Consider the following 7,456-nt stretch of genomic DNA (forward strand, 5'->3'; position numbering starts at 1 on the left):
TCTCTAGAAAAAAATTCTTCCCTATTGGTAGTCAGCTTTTAAATGGATCTAGGAGAGGTGCAGCCAGGCTCCACCCCTTCCAGCAGCACAGGTGAATTGCCTTCACCTGTTCTCCCAGGGCTGACTCAGTGCTCACCTCAGGTGGTCAATTAGAGGTTCAGGCCGTGATTCAGCAGTTCCCATACAATTGCATATAAACAAATGTATTAAAATAGCGTTAAAATGACAAAACCAAACACTTATGTGCAACCTCATACCACTTCAAACTAATTTCCCTTGTGCATATTAAAATAATATTGTCTTTAACAATAGTTTTTCATATCTTTTCTGTAGTCTTTCCTTCTCTCGCTTCACAGTACTTGTTTCTTCCCCCTATCTCACCTGCCCTTCATTTCTCTCATTTCTTCTTTCACTGTAACTCTTTTCTCTCATAGCACCTGTCATTCATCAGGAGAATTAAATCTTGGTAAATATAGGAAATATGGAGTTGTTGATCAAGGGCAAGGTACAAGATGTAGAGCTGGCGGTAAAATATGCAATACTGGAGTTAACCCTTTACCTCTCATAGCCCTTTTTAATTGCCAAAAGTTTGCACAGTCTTTTTCTACAGCTTTCCTTGTATTTGAACTGGCAGAGGAGCATCTCCTTTATGTACAATCACATAGGAAAAAAAGAACCTATTTAAAGCCTGAGTCCCACTCAGGGACATCACTGAATGTCATTGCAGGATTTGGCCTGAGTTAAGAAGAAGCCAGTGAAATGGATGATACTCAAAATGCTGTCAGAAAAGATATTTTCTTTCTAATGCCTTTCAAGTATCCAACCCTAAGACTCACTCCTACCAACAGAAGGTAAAAGACTTTTAAACAGACATGCAATTTTAAAATTGATAGTGTCCCTTTAACAGCTCCAACAGTTGGAGAATTGTCTGTAGGTGGGAGGTGCTGATGCTAGATAGTTAACCTGTTTCAGCTGCAAACTTGTGACTTTCAATATAAAATCTTTCCTGTAGAAGAAAGTAACAGCAACGAAGGAACAAAGGGGTGTGTCAGGTTTAATTTAATCAGGTTTAGGGAAGTTCATGTATATGCTTGAGTTTTTATCTCTTAAATGTGAATGTTAAGTTTCTAATGCTTGTCTCTATCAGAGTAAAGTGTTATTGCTGCTGTTGTGTGTTAAGTTCTGTCTTTCATGGATCGAAGAGTTTGGGATGCATCTATGGAAAATGAACTATATAGGAAGCTCCATTATGTTGTGAATCAATGTGGGAGCACTGGGCATCCAGTGCGGGGTACTGGGGTGTATGGGAACTGCTGAATCAGGGCTGGAACCTCTGATTGACCACCTGAAGCAAGCAATGAGTCAGCCACAGGAGTACAGGTGAAGGTAATTCACCTGCCCTACCGGAAGGGGTGGAGCCTGGCTCCACTCTCCTAGATCCTATTTGAGTGATGACTGCCACTAAAGGCTCTCTTCCTGGAGATCACTCCTTGTAGAGAATATTGTGAGCCTTCAACGTTGGTAAGTATTTTCCATTTATTATCTTTCCATTGCTCCGCAATTCTATATAGCACAAAACTCTGCACACTTATTGATTGTACATGGTATCACTCTGTACTTGCCCAGTATATCTGCACATACAATGTAGCATCACTGTGCACTGTTTCTAGAATTGGGAAAACTGGTAAATCTACAAGTGTAGATGTATTCTCGTTAAGTGGAGTAAACAGTGATACGGTTGCATTGTTCCTAAGCTCCCAATGAAGGAATGTTTTGCTCTGTCCAACACCGCAGAATTTGCGTCTAAGGCAAACATTTTAGGTTTATTGTATTTTATCAACAGTTGCAGAACTGAGCTGCTGCTTTCTTACACCTTTGCAGTTTTAAACCTACAGTTTTGGACCACTGTAATATAATTCTGTTTCTTGTAGTCTGATTTGCAGGAATAGAAGTGACCTTGAGTGCAGTAGTGGTAGAATTGAAAATGACATTTACCTTCATTGTCTCTCTGAAGGTTTTTGGTGATTGAATATAATTTTTTTGGGGGGGCAGCCTCTGCCAATGTATAGCATAAAGCAGTATAAGATGTACCTCTGTAACCAAACAGAATGCTGTGAAACAAAGGCCAGGAAAACCAAACAAATCACCATCTACAATTTTAAAAACAACTATCTAATTCCCTGTAATTTCAAAATACCTCACTTTTTTTTGTGTGTATCTGAAAAGGAGCTTCCATTATTGTTCATCCTTGGTATATGCACAGAGAATTGTCTTCCCCCAGTTGGGGGGGGGGGGGGGGAGCAAAGAGAGTAAATAGCCATTGAGTACAGTCACGCTCTCAAAGAATATATTCTCAGAGAGGGACTTGGAAGGACACCAACACAATGGAACTTCTCAAAATCATCCTCTCTTCGGGGGCCGCTGGGCTGTGGGAGGATTGGTTTCCTGTGTGCAGACTGTTCTGCAATGCTGTGGTAAGGATTATCTCTTATAAATCATCAAGATCCTTAAAAATAAGCATGAATAATACATTTAAAAGATTGATCATATTATTTAACATCCAACTCTTTAATCTGCTTCACCTCTGTGGGAGTACTGTATCTAGAGCTCTTACTCACATCTATGCTATTTCTGGTATACCTGTAGTATCACAGTTACTGCATAACTGAATATCTCCTGACTAGACCACATAATAGAATATACATTAGAAGCAGTCTACATTTGAGAATGTTGAAGTTAATCATGATTTCTGTTTCAATCAAGAGTATTCGTTGTATGGACATGTGCTGTGCCTTGTTAATATCTAGGAGCAGTATGTTGATCTATGGAAACACTTAGTTAAAAGTATGAAGGAAATTAATGATGTAAATTGCAATATTGTGGGTTTCACTGAGACTCTGTTTTGAATGTAGTTGAGAGAGCTTGATTTTTAGACTTCATCTCAAAGCAAACTTCATATTTTTATTTCTCCAGCTTTTTTTTTTTAACATCAGACTGGCCTCCAAATCCTCCACTTTTCATAGGGTCATGAGATCACAGTATCATTAAAGTTGGAAAAGACCACTAAAATCACATAGTCAACCTATCATACCATGCGCACTAATCCATGTCCCTGAACCATGCTCCTCATCCTAACAAAAGTCATTGCTACATTTTAAACAAATCAGATATGCAGAAGCATGACTTTATTGGCAGCTGTGGCAAAAGTTAAACATCTTATTGATAATACTTTAAATGAAATCTTTGAAGCTGACTGTATCCCTCTGGTACATAGCGAACGGATGAGAAGTGATATGAGATTTCCACCTCAAGAAGGGGAGTTCTGCTGTTGATTTAGATCTGTAATTATCAGGACAATGTGATACCAATCTCTGGATGGCTCATTGTGGAGATATGAGATGATACCCCCTCAAGCAATGAAAAGCTTGCAGTCCCCACCTTGGAGGCTGCTTTGGAGGGACAGGACCTGAGTTGTACAGTTTCCATGGAAATACTCCACTCAAGCCAGGACAAATCTGCACAGAGCAGCTTGGCAGGATTAGACTCAAAGTTTTCAAAAAGAATTCCATGACAGATAATAAAAAAACTCAATTATAAGTCACACAACATTAAAAAAGTGACAGGAAGAGAAAACAACTCATAAGACACCTATTATCTAAAGATATTTCCAATTACAAATTGTAGCACAGCTTGAGCACCTGGGCTATTCATGTATACTATCCCAAAAGCTGATTACAACTTCATGTTATGTGTGATACAATGACTAATACGGTATCAGTACCATCATCTCCCATTCCATTCTTTCAGTATCATGTAAGTGGAAAGTGTTTAATTAGAAAGCTTTCAGTATTCATTTTCTAGTTTAATAGGCTTTTCTGGTTGATAAGAACCTTATTATGGGTTGGGAATGGAAATCTAGCCAACTCCAAAATATCTTTTTCCCCCTTTCTTGTCACTTTGAAAAACAAGCAAATGTATTTCCCATTCAACGAAATGTTGTTATTAGATTGCATGCATTTTAATAGAGCTGTGTCAGTTCAATTAATGTAAGGCCAAGAAATCTTAAATTATATTCTAATTTTTGGTGGGTAGTATGGCGTATAAAACAGGGTAACTCCAGGCCACAGATGTGGTTTTGCTGGTGGCTTCTGGCGGCTGGACAAATGTGTGAGCCAGCCTATCTATATATAAGAGCTCCTTCTTGTGTATAGTTATAGCATTTTATCCAAACGAAGCTCTTGTCTTAGTATTCAGTATGTAGACTCATTTATTCCAGTTTCAATTAAGTCATTGATTCTCTGTTTGGTACCACTTAAATAAGCTAAAGATGATATAGCACATTATAGAAGGGTTTTATACCAGAATTTCTCTTTTCTTTGTATGTTTGTTTAATGGGAGGGTGGGAAAGAATTATTCCACGTAGTAACTGAGGCATCATATGCTAAGAAAACATAAGACTTTCTTTTTGGGGGATGGGGAAATCTGCAGCAGAGCAGTGGGGTTTTCATAGAATCATAGAACAATTGGGACTGGGAAAGACCTCTAAGATCCCCAGACTCAACTCCATCGTGGCCATCTAGTGGATACAATCCCACCATTGATACCTAAGAGTGTATGTTAAGTCTCAAAACATGAGAACAGATTTGAATTTCACCTCTCCTTTATCGAAGGATAACTATTATCACATTGTGCATAGAAATGATAAAAAAGATAAAATGTAAAAGCCTTACATTTTCTCAAAGCAACATAGGGTCTCAAAATCGTCAGGAACAGATGGGTACAGGCACACCTTCGTGACTCTTACAGTCAGTTGGAAGCAGCGAAGCCAGATAGCAAGTGAGGCAGATTGCTTCCTGACACAAGAAATGGAAAAGAAATGCCTTTTTATGCATGAGATATCTTTTTATTTAATGGATGAGATGTAGCACAGATTGTTTCATTGGTCTTAACTTCATCGTTTCAAACTTTGTGTTTTTCTCCACAGTTGTGTGTTCTGACAATTTCTCGTTATTGATGAAATCATTAACACTGTGTCTTTACAAATCCCCCTTTTGAGCTGCTAGTGACTAAACCAAAGAATTCACTCCTTTGTCTGCTGCATCCCAGCAGCAAGCACATAGCAGCCAGTAACAGTAGCTGTTTGCCTCATGTCCCTGATCTACCAAAACCTGGTATGGGGACCCAAGTGTGGATAGTCCTCCTGCATTTATAAGTAATCCAATAAATAAGATCACTCTACTTCTATGAAGAAGTAGGAAAAAAAAGTCAGCTTTCATTTTATTTGATGTTTTCCAGATGAATGTTATGTCACAAATGGAGTATTTTGGTTATGGTTAAAATGGGATGGGTGCCAAAGGGCAGAGTAACAAACTTTTAAAACCTGCTTTGTTTCTACAGGATATATTCAGCCATAGCTCTGCCAGGTAAAAAATTCCTTAGAAAATCCTATAGCGTTCCTGCCAGGAAAGCAAGCAGGTTTTGGTGTGTAGTTTAATTCATATGAATTATTTTTTTTGCGTGAAATGAAGGACACTAACAGTGAAGTGCTCAGCATGTAATCTACAATTGTAAAAATGAAGTGTGGAGGAATTTTAGTTAGGAATTTATTTTTTTTTTCTTTCTGGAGATACTTTAAAGTTCTGTTTTCATCATTGTTTTAAGGAAGGTTCGAAGACAAATATTAATCAGCAGTTTTAATGTTTCTATTTCCTAACATGAGAAAAATGGAATTCTGAATGGTTAGAGAAACACTTGATTTTTATCGTCAATATAAACTGACTGTAGGTCAAAATCCTAACGTCTTTACTAAAGAGCTGATTCATATTTCTGTAGCATCTGATACGTTCCGAAGGAAATAAAATTAACTGTGTTTTAAGGTGTTTTGTTTCTGTGTTGCATACTGTTAAAACTGAGGTGTTGCATACGTCCAAGGGCTCAAGTTATCTCATGATGCTGATACTTTAGCTGTGAAATTAATAACCTGTGTGAGCAGGACAAGATTTCTTAGTACGATAAAGATCTAAGGTATGATACTGCTATTTTCATGAGATTGAATAGTTTGTGTCTCCTTAAGATACTGCTCAGTAAATGAAGAGATTTTCTCTTTCAAATGCTGTTACTGAGTTTTGCCTATTTGTTGTAAATCTTGTCTCAATTGATATTCCTCTTTAATCTCTTGTGATGAATGATGGATTTTGAGCTTTTAAAAAGGAAAGAGTAAGAAAGGAAATGGAATAAAATCCTAATTGTAATTTTTGGTGGAGAAAGCTTGAGAGAGATATGTCTGAGATCCTAAAGGTTTAACGTAGCAAGTCAATTATTTGAGATCCCATTTTTTAAAGTCACTGTTTTCAGGCTAATCTAATGACTGGGACTGGCTTACCATTTTAACAGCTGCATCTTTCTTGACATGCATGGAATTATTCATAAGACTGACGTCAGACTATGTCAAGGTAAGTAACATTGGTAAGATTAGTCCATTATGAGCCAGTCGTATGCCTACTGGAAGCACAGTTTTGCGGATAATGAAATAGGTAGACAGATAGGCCAGTTGATTTCATTCAAAATATTCTGGTTTATATTTATAATTTGATTTGTGCATATTTTGTTTTGTGTAAATCAGATCATTTTGTAGAGTCTATTTCTGTAACTGCAAAATATGCCTTTATAAATGAAACATAATATGTAGTTTGGAATGCATAATGGCAGTTTATATATTGTTCTATAATTTTAGATTTATGCAAGTCGCATCAATTTTCTCATGAATTCTTTTAAATATATTAAACATATTATTTTGTATAGGAATCCTGTGTTTTCCAAATGCTTCTATTTTTTTCTTTCTAGTTTTCATTTGTGTTGCTCTCCTCTTTTTTTTTCCTGTTCTTTGATTCTCTGAAGGCAAACAGCCCTGGCACACAGCTCTGGAAAGTTACAGATGAACAGTAACACGTGTGTGTGTGTGTGTGTGTGTGTGTGTGTGTGTGTATAATGACATAGGTAGCATTACAATAGAGAAAAAAGCGTGATGCATTATTATTGTCTGCATGACCTCCCTTTGAAGCAGCACAAAGCACCAACTTTGATATAATTATTCCTGAATGTGCCAAAGCAGTACTGTCTGAAATAGCCATGGTGTCAGACATGATGAATGAACAGTTCTGAAACATCAGTCCCAGTGGTAATTCTAGCAACAGTACAACCACCAAACCCCAGGTTGTCTGTAAGCCTGGTTAGTGTGGTGGTAGGGCTGGAAGGATGGCTGCCATCCCCTCAGCAGATCCTAATGCAGGGCACCCAGTTTCCTTGACTCCCTTCCTGCTGAATGTCAGGGCAGGTGTTCTGGTCCCACCTCCTCCATCTTTGAGAGAGCACACAGAGATGCTCTATCTTCTGGCAGGTGATCCTTGCACTTATCAGGCTCACCAGAAGGCAAGATAAGTCGCTGATGATGTAAAAA

This window comes from Meleagris gallopavo, chromosome 7, assembly GCF_000146605.3.
Source record: "Meleagris gallopavo isolate NT-WF06-2002-E0010 breed Aviagen turkey brand Nicholas breeding stock chromosome 7, Turkey_5.1, whole genome shotgun sequence".
NCBI classification, from domain to species: domain Eukaryota; kingdom Metazoa; phylum Chordata; class Aves; order Galliformes; family Phasianidae; genus Meleagris; species Meleagris gallopavo.